Source organism: Nerophis ophidion, linkage group LG15 (assembly GCF_033978795.1).
Source record: "Nerophis ophidion isolate RoL-2023_Sa linkage group LG15, RoL_Noph_v1.0, whole genome shotgun sequence".
Lineage (NCBI taxonomy): Eukaryota > Metazoa > Chordata > Actinopteri > Syngnathiformes > Syngnathidae > Nerophis > Nerophis ophidion.
The window spans coordinates 43,479,755-43,499,643 of record NC_084625.1 but is presented as its reverse complement, the minus strand read 5'-3'; the positions used below and the strand labels follow the sequence as shown (position 1 = coordinate 43,499,643).

The following is a 19,889-nucleotide window of genomic DNA, read 5'->3' as shown; positions in this document are numbered from 1 at the left end:
TTGCCCTAGTGTGTGAGTGTGAATGTTGTCTGTGTTGGCCCAGCGATGAGGTGGCGACTTGTCCAGGGTGTACCCGCCTTCCGCCCGATTGTAGCTGAGATAGGCACCATCGGCCCCCCGCGACCCCAACGGGAATAAGCGGTAGTAAATGGATATATATATATATATATATATATATATATATATATATATATATATATATATATACATATATATAAATAACATAAACACATAGAGAAATATTGCCCCCTTGTGGTTCTGTGCCGTCACAACTCCCTCCTGCAACCAGAACACATCTACCATGAATTGATAAACGTGGATAAACAAGTTGAAAAACTTTTTCGGATATTAGTGGTCAATTGTACGGAATATGTACTGTACTGTGCAATCTACTAATAAAAGTTTCAATCAATCGAAACACAACTAATAAAAGCTAGCGTGCATGAATGTAAAATAATGCCATGGGTGGATCTACCCCTGATATCCAATGTTATGATACCAAGTACAATAGCGTATCTTTTTTTCCTTTTTTTAAAATTTATATTATGTTTATAAACTCAGGAAATATGTCCTTGGCCACATGAGGACTTTAAATGTGACCAATGAATGATCCTGTAACTACTTGGTATCGAATCGATACCTAAAATTTGTGGTATCATCCAAAACTAATGCAAAGTATCAAACAACAGAAGTATAAGTTACTATTACATTTTAAGTGTAGATAGTACATGCAAAAAGAGAAAATAATCAGATATTGAACCGGAAATGAACAAGAGGATTAATAATTCATTTTTACAGTTTGTCCCTCATAATTTGAACAAAATAATGGAATAACAAATGACACAATATGTAACTGCATGTGTCAGCAGATTAAATTAGGAGCCTTTGTTTGTTTACTTACTACTAAAAGACAAGTTGTCTAGTATGTTCACTATTCTATTTAAGGACAAACATATGTTTAATGTACCCTAAGATTTTTTCTTAAAATAAAGCCAATAATGACATTTTTTGTGGTCCCCTTTTATTTAGAAAAGTATCGAAAAGTATCGAAATACATTTTGGTACCAGTACCAAAATGTTATTATCGGGACAACCCTAAATGTAACCAATTCTTCCTTTTCCAGTCGTCCTTCACCACGTTGTGCTTCAAACATTGCAGCTTCACTCGACCACAGATTTTTAAAAGCATATCTGACATATTTGTGGCCTGGATTAGGTCTTCTCTTTTATTTTGTATGGTTATGGTTTAATATATTTCAGAAATGTAAGTAGATATAATGTGATACATCGTGAAATAATTACATGTGCTCATTTTTCTTTATGACGTGTTCGAAAGGGAGTAGGAAGAAGCAATTCATAGCAACCACTAAGATATTTGTCCACTGCCGGTTCTGATCTTGTAATTGTAAGACACTTTACAACAATGAATACAACAGATTTTTCTTGTCTATGTGATCATGTTTTGTTTTAGTCATGTTCTGTTTGTTTTTTTGGCCACTCAGTTCCTGTTTTTGCACTTCCTGGTTTGTTTTGTCACCATGACCACCCATTAGTTTTCACCTGTCCTCATGTCTCACACCTGTTTACACTAGTCACCACAGTATTATATAAGCCTGTCTCTTTCTGTCGTTCATTCTGGCAACATCCCCCTCCATCACCTGCTACGCACCTTGTAATCCATGCCAATGATCCATGTCCCGTTCTCGTTCCGTTCCAAGTAAGTTTTCTTGTTATTTATGCCACAGTGCAAGTATATGTTTTATTTTCATAGTTTTGCCTTAGGGCGAGTTTTGTTTTCACAGCCTAGTTTTTGTACCGCCATTGTGCGCGCCTTTTGTTTGCCTTTTTTTTGTGAAGTTATGGTGTTAAAATAAAATATGTCTTTACCTTCATGCCATCTCCAGTCCAAGTTCACTTGCATCTCGGGAAAACAACCACCTCATAGTCCAAGTATTGACAAGTTTTCTTCATAGTTAAGCCAGTCTTGATTCACTTATGAGTTTGTATGTTCTCTACATCACGGGTCACCAACACAGTGCCCGCGGGCACCAGGTCGCCCGTAAGGACCAGATGAGTTGCCCGCTGGCCTGTTCTAAAAATAGCTCAAAAAACAGCACTTACCAGTGAGCTGCCTTTATTTTTTAAATTTTATTTATGTACTAGCAAGCTGGTCTTGCTTTGCTCGACATTTTTAATTCTAAGAGAGACAAAACTCAAATAGAACTTGAAAATCCAAGAAATTATTTTAAAGACTTGGTCTTCACTTGTTTGAATAAATTCATTTATTTTTTTTACTTTGCTTCTTATAACTATCAGAAAGACAATTTTAGAGAAAAAATACAACCTTAAAAATGATTTTAGGATTTTTAAACACATATACCTTTTTACCTTTTAAATTCTTTCCTCTTCTTTCCTGACAATTTAAATCAATATTCAAGTAAATTTATTTTTTATTGTAAAGAATAATAAATACATCTTAATTTAATTCTTCATTTTAGCTTCTGTTTTTTCGACAAAAAATATTTGTGAAATCTTTCTTTAAACTTATGATTAAAATTAAAAAAAAATATTCTGGCAAATCTAGAAAATCTGTGGAATCAAATTTAAATCTTATTTCAAAGTCTTTTGAATTTATTTTAAAATTTTTGTTCTGGAAAATCTAGAAGAAATAATGATTTGTCTTTGTTAGAAATATAGCTTGGTCCAATTTGTTATATATTTTAACAAAGTGCAGATTGGATTTTAACCTATTTAAAACATGTCATCAAAATTCTAAAATGAATCTTAATCAGGAAAAATTACTTATGATGTTCCATAAATTCTTTTTTTTAATTTTTTCAAAAATATTCGAATTAGCTAGTTTTACACTTCTTTTTTTCAGTTGAATTTTAAAGAGTCAAAATTGAAGATAAACTATGTTTCAAAATTAAATTTTCTTTTTTCCCCTGTTTTCTCTTCTTTTAAACTGTTCAATTAAGTGTTTTTTTCATCATTTATTCTCAACAAAAAAACCTTCCATAAAAAGGAAATAAAATGTACGTCGGAATGACAGACAGAAATACAATTTTTTTTTATATATATAGATTTATTTATTAAAGGTAAATTGAGCACATTGGCTATTTCTGGCAATTTATTTAAGTGTGTATCAAACTGGTAGCCCTTCACATTAATCAGTACCCAAGAAGCTCTTGGTTTCATAAAGGTTGGTGACCCCTGCTCTACATTATGTATTTAGAGTATCGTTTTCGTAACATGGTTGGTGAATGGAGCGCACTTTTGAATTATTTCTACACAAAAATATTTGTATTAAAGTGCACTATTTGTCTTATTATGGGCCTCTTGCAATACAGATTGTTTGGTAAACGTATAGCATGTTCTATATGTTATAGTTATTTGAATGACTCTTACCATAATATGTTACGTTAACATACCAGGCACCTTCTCAGTTGGTTATTTATGCCTCATATAACGTTCACTTATTCAGCCTCTTGTTCACTATTCTTTATTTATTTTAAATTGCCTTTCAAATGTCTATTCTTGGTGTCGGATTTTATAAAAAAAATGTACCCCCAAAAATGCGACTTATACTCTTGTGCGACTTATATATGTGTTTTGCTCTTCTTTATTATGCATTTTCGGCCGGTGCGACTTATACTCCGGAGCGATTTATAGTCCGAAAAATACAGTAGTTCGCTAGTCTTTATTTATCTTAAATTGCCTTTAAAATGTCTTTTCTTGGTGTTGGATTTTATCAAATAAATTTCCCCCCAAAAATGTGACGTATACTCGAGTGCGACTTATATACGTTTTTTTCCTTCTTTATTATGCATTTTCGACCGGTGCGACTTATACTCCGGAGCGACTTATAACCTGAAAAATACAGTAGTTCACTAGTCTCTATTTATTTTAAAATTGCCTTTCAAAAGTATATTCTTGGTGTTGGATTTTATCAAGAAAATTTGCCCCCAAAAATGCGACTTATACTCCAATCCGACTTATATATGTTTTTTATTCTTCTTTATTATGCATTTTCGGCCGGTGCGACTTGTACTCCGGAGCGACTTATAACCTGAAAAATACAGTAGTTCACTAGTCTCTATTTATTTTAAAATTGCCTTTCAAAAGTCTATTTTTGGTGTTGGATTTTATCAAATAAATTTCCCCCAAAAAATGTGACGTATACTCGAGTGCGACTTATATATGTTTTTTTCCTTCTTTATTATGCATTTTCGGCTGGTAGGACTTATACACCGGAGCGATTTATAATCCGAAAAATAAGGTTGTTCACTAGTCTTTATTTTAAAATTGCCTTACAAAAGTCTATTCTTAGTGTCGGATTTTATCAAAGAAATTTGCCCCCAAAAATGCGACTTATACTCTTGTGGGACTTATATATGTATTTTATTCTTCTTTATTATGCATTTTCGGCTGGTGCGATTTATACTCCGAAGCGATTTATAGTCCGAAAAATACAGTAGTTCACTAGTCTTTATTTATCTTAAATTGCCTTTAAAATGTCTATTCTTGGTGTTGGATTTTATCAAATAAATTTCCCCCCAAAAATGCGACGTACACTCGAGTGCGACTCATATATGTTTTTTTCCTTCTTTATTATGCATTTTCGGCCGGTGCAACTTATACACCGGAGCGATTTATAATCCGAAAAATAAGGTAGTTCACTAGTCTTGATTTTTATTTTAAATTGCCTTTGAAATGTCTATTGTTGGTGTTAGATTTTATCAAATAAATTTCCCCCAAAAAATGTGACGTATACTCGAGTGCGACTTATATATATTTTTTTCCTTCTTTATTATGCATTGTCGGCCGGCGCGACTTATACACCGGAGCGATTTATAGTCCGAAAAATACAGTAGGTCACTAGTTTTTATTTATTTTAAAATTGCCTTTAAAATGTCTATTCTTTGTGTTGGATTTTATCAAATAAATTTCCCCCCAAAAATGCGACGTATACTCGAGTGCGACTTATATATGTTTTTTTCCTTCTTTATTATGCATTTTCGGCCGGTGCAACTTATACACCGGAGCGATTTATAATCCGAAAAATAAGGTAGTTCACTAGTCTTGATTTTTATTTTAAATTGCCTTTAAAATGTCTATTCTTTGTGTTGGATTTTATCAAATAAATTTCCCCCCAAAAATGCGACGTATACTCGAGTGCGACTTAAATATATTTTTTTCCTTCTATATTATAAATTTTCGGCCGGTGCGACTTATACTACGGAGCGATTTATAGTCCGAAAAATACAGTAGTTCACTAGTTTTCATTTATTTTAAATTGCCTTTAAAATGTCTATTCTTTGTGTTGGATTTCATCAAATAAATTTCCCCCCAAAAATGTGACGTATACTCGAGTGCGACTTTTTTTGTTTTTTTCCTTCTTTATTATGCATTTTCGGCCGGTGCAACTTATACACCGGAGCGATTTATAATCCGAAAAATAAGGTAGTTCACTAGTCTTGATTTTTATTTTAAATTGCCTTTGAAATGTCTATTTTTGGTGTTAGATTTTATCAAATAAATTTCCCCCAGAAAATGTGACGTATACTCGAGTGCGACTTATATATGTTTTTTTCCTTCTTTATTATGCATTGTCGGCCGGTGCGATTTTATACTCTGGAGCGACTTATAGCTCGAAAAATACAGTAGTTCACTAGTTTTTATTTATTTTAAATTGCCTTTAAAATGTCTATTCTTTGTGTTGGATTTTATCAAATAAATTCCCCCAAAAATGTGACGTATACTCGAGTGCGACTTATATGTTTTTTTCCTTCTTTATTATGCATTTTCGGCCGGTGCGATTTTATACTCTGGAGCGACTTATAGCTCGAAAAATACAGTAGTTCACTAGTTTTTATTTATTTTAAATTGCCTTTAAAATGTCTTTTCTTGGTGTTGGATTTTATCAAATAAATTTCCCCCCAAAAATGTGACGTATACTCGAGTGCGACTTATATACGTTTTTTTCCTTCTTTATTATGCATTTTCGACCGGTGCGACTTATACTCCGGAGCGACTTATAACCTGAAAAATACAGTTGTTCACTAGTCTCTATTTATTTTAAAATTGCCTTTCAAAAGTATATTCTTGGTGTTGGATTTTATCAAGAAAATTTGCCCCCAAAAATGCGACTTATACTCCAATCCGACTTATATATGTTTTTTATTCTTTTTTATTATGCATTTTCGGCCGGTGCGACTTGTACTCCGGAGCGACTTATAACCTGAAAAATACAGTAGTTCACTAGTCTCTATTTATTTTAAAATTGCCTTTCAAAAGTCTATTCTTTGTGTTGGATTTTATCAAATAAATTTCCCCCCAAAAATGTGACGTATACTCGAGTGCGACTTATATATGTTTTTTTCCTTCTTTATTATGCATTTTCGGCTGGTGTGACTTATACACCGGAGCGATTTATAGTCCGAAAAATAAGGTTGTTCACTAGTCTTTATTTTAAAATTGCCTTACAAAAGTCTATTCTTAGTGTCGGATTTTATCAAGAAAATTTGCCCCCAAAAATGCGACTTATACTCCAATCCGACTTATATATGTTTTTTATTCTTTTTTATTATGCATTTTCGGCTGGTGCGATTTATACTCCGAAGCGATTTATAGTCCGAAAAATACAGTAGTTCACTAGTCTTTATTTATCTTAAATTGCCTTTAAAATGTCTATTCTTGGTGTTGGATTTTATCAAATAAATTTCCCCCAGAAAATGCGACGTATACTCGAGTGCGACTCATATATGTTTTTTTCCTTCTTTATTATGCATTTTCGGCCGGTGCAATTTATACACCAGAGCGATTTATAATCCGAAAAATAAGGTAGTTCACTAGTCTTGATTTTTATTTTAAATTGCCTTTGAAATGTCTATTTTTGGTGTTGGATTTTATCAAATAAATTTCCCCCCAAAAATGTGACGTCTACTCGAGTGCGACTTATATATGTTTTTTTCCTTCTTTATTATGCATTTTCGGCCGGTGCGATTTTATACTCTGGAGCGATTTATAGCCCGAAAAATACAGTAGTTCACTAGTTTTTATTTATTTTAAATTGCCTTTAAAATGTCTATTCTTTGTGTTGGATTTTATCAAATAAATTTCCCCCCAAAAATGCGACGTATACTCGAGTGCGACTTATATGTTTTTTTCCTTCTTTATTATGCATTTTCGGCCGGTGCGATTTTATACTCTGGAGCGACTTATAGCTCGAAAAATACAGTAGTTCACTAGTTTTTATTTATTTTAAATTGCCTTTAAAATGTCTATTCTTTGTGTTGGATTTCATCAAATAAATTTCCCCCCAAAAATGTGACGTATACTCGAGTACGACTTATATATGTTTTTTTCCTTCTTTATTATGCATTTTCGGCCGGTGCAACTTATACACCGGAGCGATTTATAATCCGAAAAATAAGGTAGTTCACTAGTCTTGATTTTTATTTTAAATTGCCTTTGAAATGTCTATTTTTGGTGTTGGATTTGATCAAATAAATTTGCCCCCAACAATGCGACTTATACTCCAATCCGACTTATATATGTTTTTTATTCTTCTTTATTATGCATTTTCGGCCGGTGCGACTTGTACTCCGGAGCGACTTATAACCTGAAAAATACAGTAGTTCACTAGTCTCTATTTATTTTAAAATTGCCTTTCAAATGTCTATTCTTTGTGTTGGATTTTATCAAATAAATTTCCCCCCAAAAATGTGACGTATACTCGAGTGCGACTTATATACGTTTTTTTCCTTCATTATTATGCATTTTCGGCCGGTGCGACTTATACTACGGAGCGATTTTTTAGTCCGAAAAATACAGTAGTTCACTAGTCTCTATTTTAAAATTGCCTTACAAAAGTCTATTCTTGGTGTTGGATTTTATCAAAAAAATTCTCCCCCAAAAATGCGATTTATACTCCAGTCCGACTTATATATGTTTTTTATTCTTCTTTATTATGCATTTTCGGCCGGTGCGATTTATACTCCGGAGCGATTTATAGTCCGAAAAATACAGTAGTTCACTAGTCTTTATTTATTTTAAATTGCCCTTAAAATGTCTATTCTTGGTGTTGGATTTTATCAAATAAATTTCCCCCAAAAAATGCGACATATACTCGAGTGCGACTTATATATGTTTTTTTCCTTCTTTATTATGCATTTTCGGCCGGTGCAACTTATACACCGGAGCGATTTATAATCCGAAAAATAAGGTAGTTCACTAGTCTTGATTTTTATTTTAAATTGCCTTTGAAATGTCTATTTTTGGTGTTGGATTTTATCATATAAATTTCCCCCAGAAAATGTGGCGTATACTCGAGTGCGACTTATATATGTTTTTTTCCTTCTTTATTATGCATTGTCGGCCGGTGCAATTTTATACTCTGGAGCGACTTATAGCCCGGACTTATAGCCCGAAAAATACAGTAGTTCACTAGTTTTTATTTATTTAAAATTTCCTTAAAAATGTCTATTCTTTGTGTTGGATTTCATCAAATAAATTTCCCCCCAAAAATGTGACGTATACTCGAGTGCGACTTATATATGTTTTTTTCCTTCTTTATTATGCATTTTCGGCCGGTGCAACTTATACACCGGAGCGATTTCTAATCCGAAAAATAAGGTAGTTCACTAGTCTTGATTTTTATTTTAAATTGCCTTTGAAATGTCTATTTTTGGTGTTGGATTTTATCAAATAAATTTCCCCCCAAAAATGTGACGTATACTCGAGTGCGACTTATATATATTTTTTTCCTTCTTTATTATGCATTGTCGGCCGGTGCGACTTATACTCCGGAGTGATTTATAGTCCGAAAAATACAGTAGTTCACTAGTCTTTATTTATCTTAAATTGCCTTTAAAATGTCTATTCTTTGTGTCGGATTTTATCAAATAAATTTCCTCCAAAAATGTGACGTGTACTCGAGTGCGACTTATATATGTTTTTTTCCTTCTTCATTATGCATTTTCGGCCGGTGCGACTTATACTCCGGAGCGACTTATAACCTGAAAAATACAGTAGTTCACTAGTCTCTATTTTAAAATTGCCTTTCAAAAGTCTATTCTTGGTGTTGGATTTCATCAAAAAAATTTGCCCCCAAAAATGCGACTTATACTCCAGTCCGACTTATATATGTTTTTTATTCTTCTTTATTATGCATTTTCGGCCGGTGAGATTTATACTCCGGAGCGATTTATAGCCCGAAAAATACAGTAGTTCACTAGTCTTTATTTATTTCAAATTGCCTTTGAAATGTCTATTTTTGGTGTTGGATTTTATCAAATAAATTTCCCCCAAAAAATGTGACGTATACTCGAGTGCGACTTATATATGTTTTTTTCCTTCTTTATTATGCATTTTCGGCCGGTGCGACTTATACTCCGGAGCGACTTATAACCTGAAAAATACAGTAGTTCACTAGTCTCTATTTATTTTAAAATTGCCTTACAAATGTCTATTCTTTGTGTCGGATTTTATCAAAAAAAATTGCCCACAAAAATGCGACTCATACTCCAGTCCGACTTATATATGTTTTTTATCCTTCTTTATTATGCATTTTCGGCCGGTGCGATTTATACTCCGGAGCGATTTATAGTCCGAAAAATACAGTAGTTCACTTGTCTTTATTTGTTTTAAATTGCCTTTAAAATGTCTAATCTTGGTGTTGGATTTTATCAAATAAATTTCCCCCGAAAAATGCGACGTATACTCGAGTGCGACATATACATGTTTTTTTCCTTCTTTATTATGCATTTTCGGCCGGTGCAACTTATACACCGGAGCGATTTATAATCCGAAAAATAAGGTAGTTCACTAGTCTTGATTTTTATTTTAAATTGCCTTTGAAATGTCTATTTTTGGTGTCGGATTTTATCAAATAAATTTCCCCCAAAAAATGTGACGTATACTCGAGTGCGATTTATATATGTTTTTTTCCTTCTTTATTATGCCTTTTCGGCCGGTGCGATTTTATACTCTGGAGCGACTTATAGCCCGAAAAATACAGTAATTCACTAGTTTTTATTTATTTTAAATTGCCTTTAAAATGTCTATTCCTTGTGGCGGATTTTATCAAATAAATTTCCCCCAAAAAATGTGACGTATACTCGAGTACGACTTATATATGTTTTTTTCCTTCTTTATTATGCATTGTCGGCCGGCGCGACTTATACTCCGGAGCAATTTATAGTCCGAAAAATACAGTAGTTCACTAGTTTTTATTTATTTTAAATTGCCTTTAAAATGTCTATTCTTTGTGTTGGATTTTATCAAATAAATTTCCCCCCAAAAATGTGACGTATACTCGAGTGCGACTTATATATGTTTTTTTCCTTCTTTATTATGCATTTTCGGCCGGTGCGATTTTATACTCTGGAGCGATTTATAGCCCGAAAAATAGGTAGTTCACTCGTCTTAATATATTTTTAATTTCCTTTCAAATGTCTATTCTTGGTGTTGGATTTTATCAAATGAATTTGCCCCAAAAATGCGACTTATACTCCAGTGTGACTTATATATGTTTTTTTCCTTCTTTATTATGCATTTTCGGCCGGTGCGATTTATACTCCGGAGCGATTTATAATCCAAAAAATATGCTAGTTATGTTGAAAAAAAATGCATATTTAGCAGCTATGAAACTGTTTGTATGCTTTATCTATGAAAATATTCAATGTATTAATAATACAGTAATGCTTCTTGCATGAATTCGTGTAACAAGGTCAAAGGTGACTGATGATGCACCTGAGGGGCCAATTCGTCCCAATTTTTCTTACCAAATTCACCTTAGCAGGCATTGATGGACCTGGCTGTTATCAGCATGAATAATCAGGTAGGAATTAAATGACAACAGGCCCATCATCATCTGACAAAAACACCACTTTTTGCGTCTTACCTTTTAAAAGCCACCTCCCGTCTCTTTACTGGCGCTTTCCTCTGTGCTCTTTGCTGGCTCTCAAGCAGAAAGACAAGATGACATTATGGCTACTACGCTTCATCCTCGCTTCAACTTAAATCCGATGAAGGAGATCCAAAAAAACACCAGCATGGCAGCCGAAGGCGTACACGAACACGAAAAAAAAAGTACTCCAGCTCTTTGTGCAGCTACTTTGCAGCCCTTAAACTTGCATCGAACGCCATGTCCGAACCGAGCCCGACCACCACCGATGTGACCGCCGACATTTGCATCAGCAGGCCCGCTGCTGCTGCTGCTGCTGCCGCCGCTGCAGGACACACAATGATGCACAATAAGGGGGGGAAAACGAGGAGGAGACTTCGGCCATAATAAAGGCGTTAAAATGGGATATAGCTAGACCCACACTTCCCTCTACCGGCTGTCTAGCGCGACTACAACCTGCACCTAGTCTACTAATAATTATAATTATTATAATGATCATAATTATGATTTACTATTTTATTTATTTATCGTCATTATAATTTTTTATAACTACGGACATTTTCTTAATTTATAAATACTGACATACATAATTTACTGACATATACTGTATATGTATATATATATATATACATATATATATATATATATATTAGGGGTGTGGGAAAAAATCGATTCGAATATGAATTGAATCGATTCTCATTTTTAAAAAAAATCGATTTATTTTTTTTCATTTAATTTTTTTTTTTTTAAGTCAATCTACCAAACCACTACACAGCGATACCATAAAAATGCAATCCAATTCCAAAACCAAACCTGACCCAGCAACACTCAGAACTGCAATAAACAGAGCAATTGAGAGGCGACACAGAAAAAAATCATAAGTAATGAAACAAAAATGAATATTATCAACAACAGTATCAATATTAGTTATAATTTCAGCATAGCAGTGATTAAAAATCCCTCATTGACATTATCATTAGACATTGATAAAAATAATTAAAAAAAGAACACAGTGGCTTACACTTGCATCGCATCTCATAAGCTTGACAACACACTGTGTCCAATGTTTTCACAAAGATAAAATAAGTCATATTTTTGGTTCGTTTAATAGTTAAAACAAATTTACATTATTGGAATCAGTTGATAAAACATTGTCCTTTACAATTATAAAAGCTTTTTTTTTTTTTTTTTTAAATCTACTACTCTGCTAGCATGTCAGCAGACTGGGGTAGATCCTGCTGAAATCCTATGTATTAAATGAATACAGAACCGTTTTGAATTGGAAAAATATCGTTTTTGAATCGAGAATCGAATCGAAAAAAATCGACATATTATCGAATCGTGACCCCAAAAATCGATATTGAATCGAATCGTGGGACACCCAAAGATTCACAGCCCTAATATATGTATATATATATATATATATCCGTCAGGACTTGGACTATGGGATAGTATGTTTCTCCGACGCAAAGGAAAATTGGCACGAGCCAGGCGAGAGTGTAAGTACATTTTTATTTATTAAACACTACAACTAACAAAGAGGCAAACAAATGGCGCGCACAATGGCGGAGAAAAAAACTTGACTACTGAAAACAAATGACTAGTACAAAGGCATGACTATTAACAAAATAATCAAAAGACATTAACTGTGGCATAAAACAAACCAAAAACTTACGTGGCATGGACAGAAATAATAAACAGCATAGCATGGCATGAAGCAGTTGAGGAATATGAAGTTGCCAGGCTGACTACCTGGTAACTGTGGCTTAAATAATAGCTATGATAATTATTAACAGGTGTGAGAACTGAGGACATGGGCGTGACTTGAAGACAAGGTGGAAACTAATGAGTTGCTATGGAAATAAGAAAAACAAGGAAGTGCAGGAACAAGAACTGAATGTCCAAACAACCAAACCGAACATGACCAAAACAAAACATGAACCCCATAGCCAGGACGTATATATATATATATATATATTTTTTTTTTTTTTTTTTTTTTTTTTTACTTTATAACACCTACCTACATAATTTTTTAAGTGTATAATTATAACTACTTACATTATTTTTAAAAATTTACAACTACTTACATCATTTTCTTAATTTATAACTACGTTCATATTTTTTTGTAATTTATAACTACTTAAATACACAATTTTCAAATGTATAACTACTTATATACATAATTTTGTTAATTAATAACTATAACTACTTACATTATTTTGTTAATTCATAACTACTTACATTCATAATGTTTTTAAAAATCATAGCTACCTAAATACATTAGTTTTATAACTATAACTACTTACATTATTTTTTTATTTTATAACTGTTTGTAAACAATGATAATAATTGTATTTTATTTATTTAAATCATTTTCATAATTTATAACTACTTACATACTTTTCTTGATATATAACTACATACATATATTATGTTTTTACTTTCTAACACTTACATATATATATATAATATATATATATATATATATATATATATATATATATATATATGTACATTGTCATGTCTGTTCATGTTTTTGTATAGTTCTGATCCGTTTTGCTTAAGACTCCATTGTTTCTAGTTTTTGCACTTCCTTGTTTGTCTTATTACCATGCCAACTCATTAGTTTTCACCTTGTCCTCATGTCACGCCCCTGTCCTCAAGTCTCACACCTGTTTTCACTAATCACCACAGTATTATTTAAGCCTGTCTGTTTCTGTTGTTCACTCTGGCAACATCACCTCCTTCACCTCCTTCTATGCCTTCCATGCAAAAGACCCATGTTCCTTTCTCTTTACAGTAACTGTTTTTGTTACTCATGCCATAGTGCAAGTTTTTGTTTGTTCCCATAGCCAAGTTTTGTACCTGCATTGTGAGCGCTTTTTGTTTGTTCCTGTTTTTAGTTATTGTTAAAATAAAGAAATGTCTTTACCTTCATGCCATCTGCGGTCCAAGTTTACTTGCATCTCGGGAAAACAACCACCTCATAGTCCAAGTATTGACATATATATATTTATATATGTATATATTAAATTTATAACCATAACTACTGACATGACTTTCTTAATTTACAACTAATGACATATATATATTTGTTTTACTTCATAACACTTACCTACATCATTTTTAAAATGTATAACTATAACTACTTGCATTATTTTTTAAATTTACAACTACTTTCATATATTAATTTTTGTAATTTATAACCACTTGCATACACAATTTTCCAAATTTACAACTACTTAGATACATAATTTTATTCTAATAACTACAACTACTTACATTATTTTGTTGATTTATAACTACTTACTTAGATAATTTTCTTAATTTATAACAACTTACATACATAATTTTCTTAATTTATAGCTATTTAAATATATTATAATTTTATAACTTTAACTACCTATATTATTTTCTTAATTTATAACTGGTTGTAAAAAATGACAATAATAATTGTATATTATTTATTTAAATAATTTTCACAATTTATAACTACTTACATACAAATTTTCTTAATTTATGACTACTTAGATATATATTTTTTTAATAATTTAGAGCTATAACTACTTACATTTTTTTGTGAGTTTATAACTACTTTATGTTTTACTTACATCCATCCATCCATTTTTCTACCGCTTAGTCCCTTTATCTTCTTAATTTACAACTAAAATACATAATTTTCTTGATAAATAACTACTTACATATATTATGTTTTTACTTTATAACATACCTACATAATTTTCTTAATTTATAACAACCTGGATATCGGAACATTATTTTTTTATAATTTATAACTACAACTACTTACATTATTTTCTTAATTTATAACTACTCACGTACATACATTTCTTGATTCATAACAACGTATCTACATAATTTACCTAATTTACAAGTACTAACACGCATTAATGTTTAATATATAACTACTTACATAATTTACTTAATTTTTCACTACTGAGAATATATCATTTTTTATATATATTTTTTTATATATGTATATTAACTATGACTGTTCACATTATGTTTTTAATTTTTAACTATTTAGATACATTATAGCTATATAAACTGATTCTACTTACATACACAGCTAAGCTGTCAATTAAGAACCAGAAAAAATAAAGACACATGCTTAAAATACACTACTAAACAATGTGTGATAAATGTCAATAATAGTTCGTCTTTTGCTGCAAAGTTCAAAAACAATGACACTGTGGAACATAACAATGAAGATTTTTTTAAAAACCATATTCTGCATATTTTTAGCCATAATTATAATTATCATTAAAATAGCTAAATGAACTAAAATGTTTATTTAATTGGTTATTAATTATCATTTAGCTAAGAAAATATTCCATTTATAATTTTATGGAAATTACCACGGCGAATATATTGTCATCCATCCATCCATCCATTTTCTACCGCTTATTCCCTTTCGGGGTCGCGGGGGGCGCTGGCGCCTATCTCAGCTACAATGTCATAAACAAGGATTTATTGTGAGTAGATGATACAAATACATTTGCATGTTTTGATATTAAATAAATATAATTTGGATTTAAAGGGATGAAGGTACATTATGAAATGTTTATAGTGATTTGTTTAATTTATAACTACTGACATACATAATGTTCTTAATCTATAACTATAACTACTCACATTTTCTTAATGTATAACTACTTAAACAATATTTTTTCTTAATTTACAAGTACTGACATTCATTATTTTTTTATTTTTAACTACTCATAGCTTGAAGGTAGGAACATTTTAAATATAACTATAAAAGGGGTACAAACAAAAAGTGCTCAAGGCGAAGGCACAACTTAGCTAATGAAAACAAAAACTAACACTTACTGTGGCATGAAAACGAGCAGCATGAACTGTGGCATGAAAACTAGCAATGTCGCCCCTGACTGACAGACAAAGACAGGCTTAAATACTGGTCTCTTTATTAGAGACAGGTGTGTCCCGAACGCAAGAGGCAGGTGAAAATCATAAGTCGTCATGGAAACTAAACAATGGAGCGTAAACAGGAACTAAAAGACTCCAAAACTACAAAAAAAATAACAAAACATAATCCGGACCACTGATCATGACACTTGGATACATTATATTTTCTTATTCATAACTACTACAATCTCCAAAGAGGGCACTTTAAGTTGATGATTACTTCTATGTGTAGAAATCTTTATTTATAGTTGAATCACTTGTTTATTTTCAACAAGTTTTTAGTTATTTTTATATGTTTTTTCCCAAATCGTTCAAGAAAGACTACTTGAAATGAGCAATATTTTTGCACTATTATACAATTTGATAAATCCTACACTGATGACATAGTGCTGTATTTTATTTCTTTATCTCTTTTTTATTCAATCAAAAATGCTTTGCTCTGATTAGGGGGTACTTGAATTAAAAAAATGTTCACAGGGGGTAAATCACTGAAAAAAGGTTGAGAACCACTGATTTAAACAAATCTAATTTCATTAACAACCTGGTCTGGTGAAGATAAGGTCTGTTTTTTTTTTTTTTTTTTATATAAATAAAATAAAATAAGATAAATAAATAAAAAAAACATTTTCTTGGATATAAAAGAAAGTAAAAACAATTACATAAAAAATAGTCATTAATGAAAATGTTAGTGGACCAGGGGCACACACAATCATGTGTGCTTCAGGGACTGTGTCCCTTTGCAGACTGTGTTGTCTATGTCAGTGTTTTTCAACCACTGTGCCGCGGCACACTAGTGTGCCGTGTGATACAGTCTGGTGTGCCGTGGGAGATCCTCTTATTTCATTTATTTGGTGTAAAAATATTATTTGCAAACCAGTAACTACTGTATAGTCGCCAAATGATGTGTTGTTGTTGAGTGTCAGTGCTGCCTCGAGCTCGGCAGAGTAACCGTGTAATACTCTTCCATATCAGTAGATGGAAGCAGGTAGCTAATTGCTTTGTAGATGTTGGAAACAGCTGGAGGCAGCGTGCAGGTAAAAAGGTGTCTAATGTTTAAACAAAAAATAAACAAAAGGAAAGTGCCCCTAAGAAAAGGCATTGAAGCTTAGGAAAGGCTATGCAGAACGAAACTAAAACTGAACTGGCTACAAAGTAAACGAAAACAGAATGCTGGACGACAGCAAAGACTTACTGTGGAGCAAAGATGGCGTCCGCAATGTACATCTGAACATGACATGACAATCGACAATGTCCCCACGAAGAAGGATAAACACAAAGTAGATGCGGGAAATATCGCTCGAAGGAAGACATAAAACTGCTACAGGAAAATACCAAAAAAAGAGAAATAGCCACCAAAATAGGAGTGCAAGACAAGAACTAAAACACTACAAACAAGAAAACAGCAACAAACTTCAAATAAGTCAGGGTGTGATGTGACAGGTGGTGACAGTACACCTCCTTTGAGACAAGAGCTACAGTAATGCATGCTTGGTTAAGCTTTAAACCAGGGGTCACCAACCTTTTTGAAGCCCAGAGCTACTTCTTGGGTACTGGTTAATGCGAAGGGCTACCAGTTTGATACACACTTAAATATACGAAAGTTTTTTTCTAGAGAATAAATGATTAAAAAAACACTTAATTGAACGATTTAAAAGAGGAGAAAACAGGAAAAAAAATGAACATTTAATTTTGAAACATAGTTTATCTTCAATTTCGTCTCTTTAAAATTCAAAATTCAGCTGAAAAAAGGAAGAGAAAAACTAGCTAATTCGAATCTTTTTGAAAAAATCCAAAAAAAGAATTTATGGAACGTCATTAGTACATTTTCCTGATTAAGATTAATTTTCGAATTTTGATGACATGTTTTAAATAGGTTAAAATCCAATCTGCACTTTGTTAGAATATATAACAAATTGGACCAAGCTATATTTCTAACAAAGACAAATCATTTCTTCTAGATTTTCCAGAACAAAAATTTTAAAAGAAATTCTAAAGACTTTGAAATAAGATTTAAATTTGATTCTAAAGATTTTTTATATTTGCCAGAATATTTTTTTTGAATTTTAATCATAAGTTTGAAGAAATATTTCCCAAATATTATTCGTCAAAAAAACTGAATCTAAAATGAAGAATTAAATTAAAATGTATTAATTATTCTTTACAATAAATAAAAAATACTTGAACATTGATTTAAATTGTCAGGAAAGGAAAGGAAGGAATTTAAAAGGTAAAAAGGTATATGTGTTTAAAAATCCTAAAATCATTTTTAAGGTTGTATTTTTTCTCTAAAATTGTCTTTCTGAAAGTTATAAGAAGCAAAGTAAAAAAATAAATGAATTTATTCAAACAAGTGAAGACCAAGTCTTTAAAATATTTTCTTGGATTTTTAAATTCTATTTGAGTTTTGTCTCTCTTAGAATTAAAAATGTCGAGCAGACCGAGACTAGATTGCTAGTAAATAAATACAATTTAAAAAAAAGAGGCAGCTCACTGGTAAGTGCTGCTATTTGAGCTATTTTTAGAACAGGCTAGCGGGCGACTCATCTGGTCCTTACGGGCAACCTGGTGCCCGCGGGCATCGCGTTGGTGACCCCTGGTTTAAAGTCATATCCAACATTTGCGACAACGACTTATTACTGTCAACTGAGTTTCGTTTTTTTAATGATTTTTAATGATTTCTGCCTCCGGATTTTTTCAACACAAAAAATGTGCCTTGGCTGAAAAAAGGTTGGGAACCAGAAAGAAACAAACCCTTTTGTGTGAATAGGGGAGGGAGGGGATTTTTTGGGGGGTTGATGCATAATTGAAAGCGTATCTTGTGTTTTTTTTATGTTGATTTAATAAAAATAAAAAATAAAAATAAATAAAAACTTACAGTGCACTTTGTTCTTCCCACCGCTAGGAGGCAGCGCTGCACAGCACACCGCCTTCTGCTCCTGGTCGTTCCAACGTGTCCTCTCATTGCACTTTCAGAGCGAATTACTCACACAAACTGTAAGTAGACGTTCGAAACGGCACTTTTGTGAGATAAACTTGTAAACTTAAATTTTTTTAATCATTGACTGAAGTTATATTTCTATTTTCAAGCACGCTTAAACTCCTAGTACCAAACTAACTTCTACTTACATAACAGAACAGGTGTTTTTTTCCACCAAACGTTTCAAATAAAAAAGGAATTTATTAATGGTATCTGGTAAACGATAATTTACTGTTATCGAACTGTATGAAAAAGTGTCTTGAGTTTGTATGTTATATTATTATTTTTACCTTTAAAGGCCTACTGAAATGAGATTTTCTTATTTAAACAGGGATAGCAGGTCCATTCTATGTGTCATACTTGATCCTTTCGCGATATTGCCATATTTTTGCTGAAAGGATTTAGTAGAGAACATCCACGATAAAGTTCGCAACTTTTGGTCGCTAATAAAAAAGCCTTGCCTGTACCGGAAGTAGCAGACGATGTGCGCGTGACCTCATGGGTTGTGGAGCTCCTCACATCCTCACATTGTTTATAATCATGGCCACCAGCAGCGAGAGCGATTCGGATCGAGAAAGCGACGATTTCCCCATTAATTTAAGCAAGGATGAAAAATTTGTGGATGAGGAAAGTTAGAGTGAAGGACTAGAAAGAAAAAAAAGACAGGTAAGTGGGAGCAAATCAGATGTTATTAGACACATTTACTAGGATAATTCTTGAAAATCCCTTATCTGCTTATTGTGTTACTAGTGTTGTAGTGAGATTATACTGTTGTACCTGAAAGTCGGAGAGGTGTGGTGACCGCCAGTGTCTCTGAGGGAAGCCACACAGCTGACTCTTTGACAGGTGCACGAGGAACGACGCAAGCTCCGCCCATGTCTACGGTAAGAGCCGAATTATTATCAATCAATCCAATCAATCCACTTTATTTATATAGCACATTTAAACAACAATAACGTTTCCAAAGTGCTGCACAGCCATGTTAAAAACAATATAAAAAAAACAAAACAATATTATGCTCCACCAATGACTGAATAAAAACAAAAAATAAATAAATAT

At 32.3% G+C, this 19,889-nt stretch overlaps 1 protein-coding gene across 2 annotated transcripts in view; it reads right to left on the bottom strand.

The window, feature by feature from the left end:
* The window catches only part of LOC133569680 (tyrosine-protein kinase yes-like), a 107,889-nt gene that overhangs the window by 51,383 nt on the left and 36,617 nt on the right, over nt 1-19,889 (bottom strand). Inside the window, exon 5 of one of the 2 annotated variants that reach the window (XM_061922200.1) lies at nt 10,907-11,234. The exons of the other annotated variant lie outside the window; for it this stretch is intronic. The gene's annotated coding sequence lies outside the window, so the exon portion shown is untranslated. The remainder of the gene's footprint in view (nt 1-10,906; nt 11,235-19,889) is intronic. 2 annotated transcript variants of the gene reach the window in all.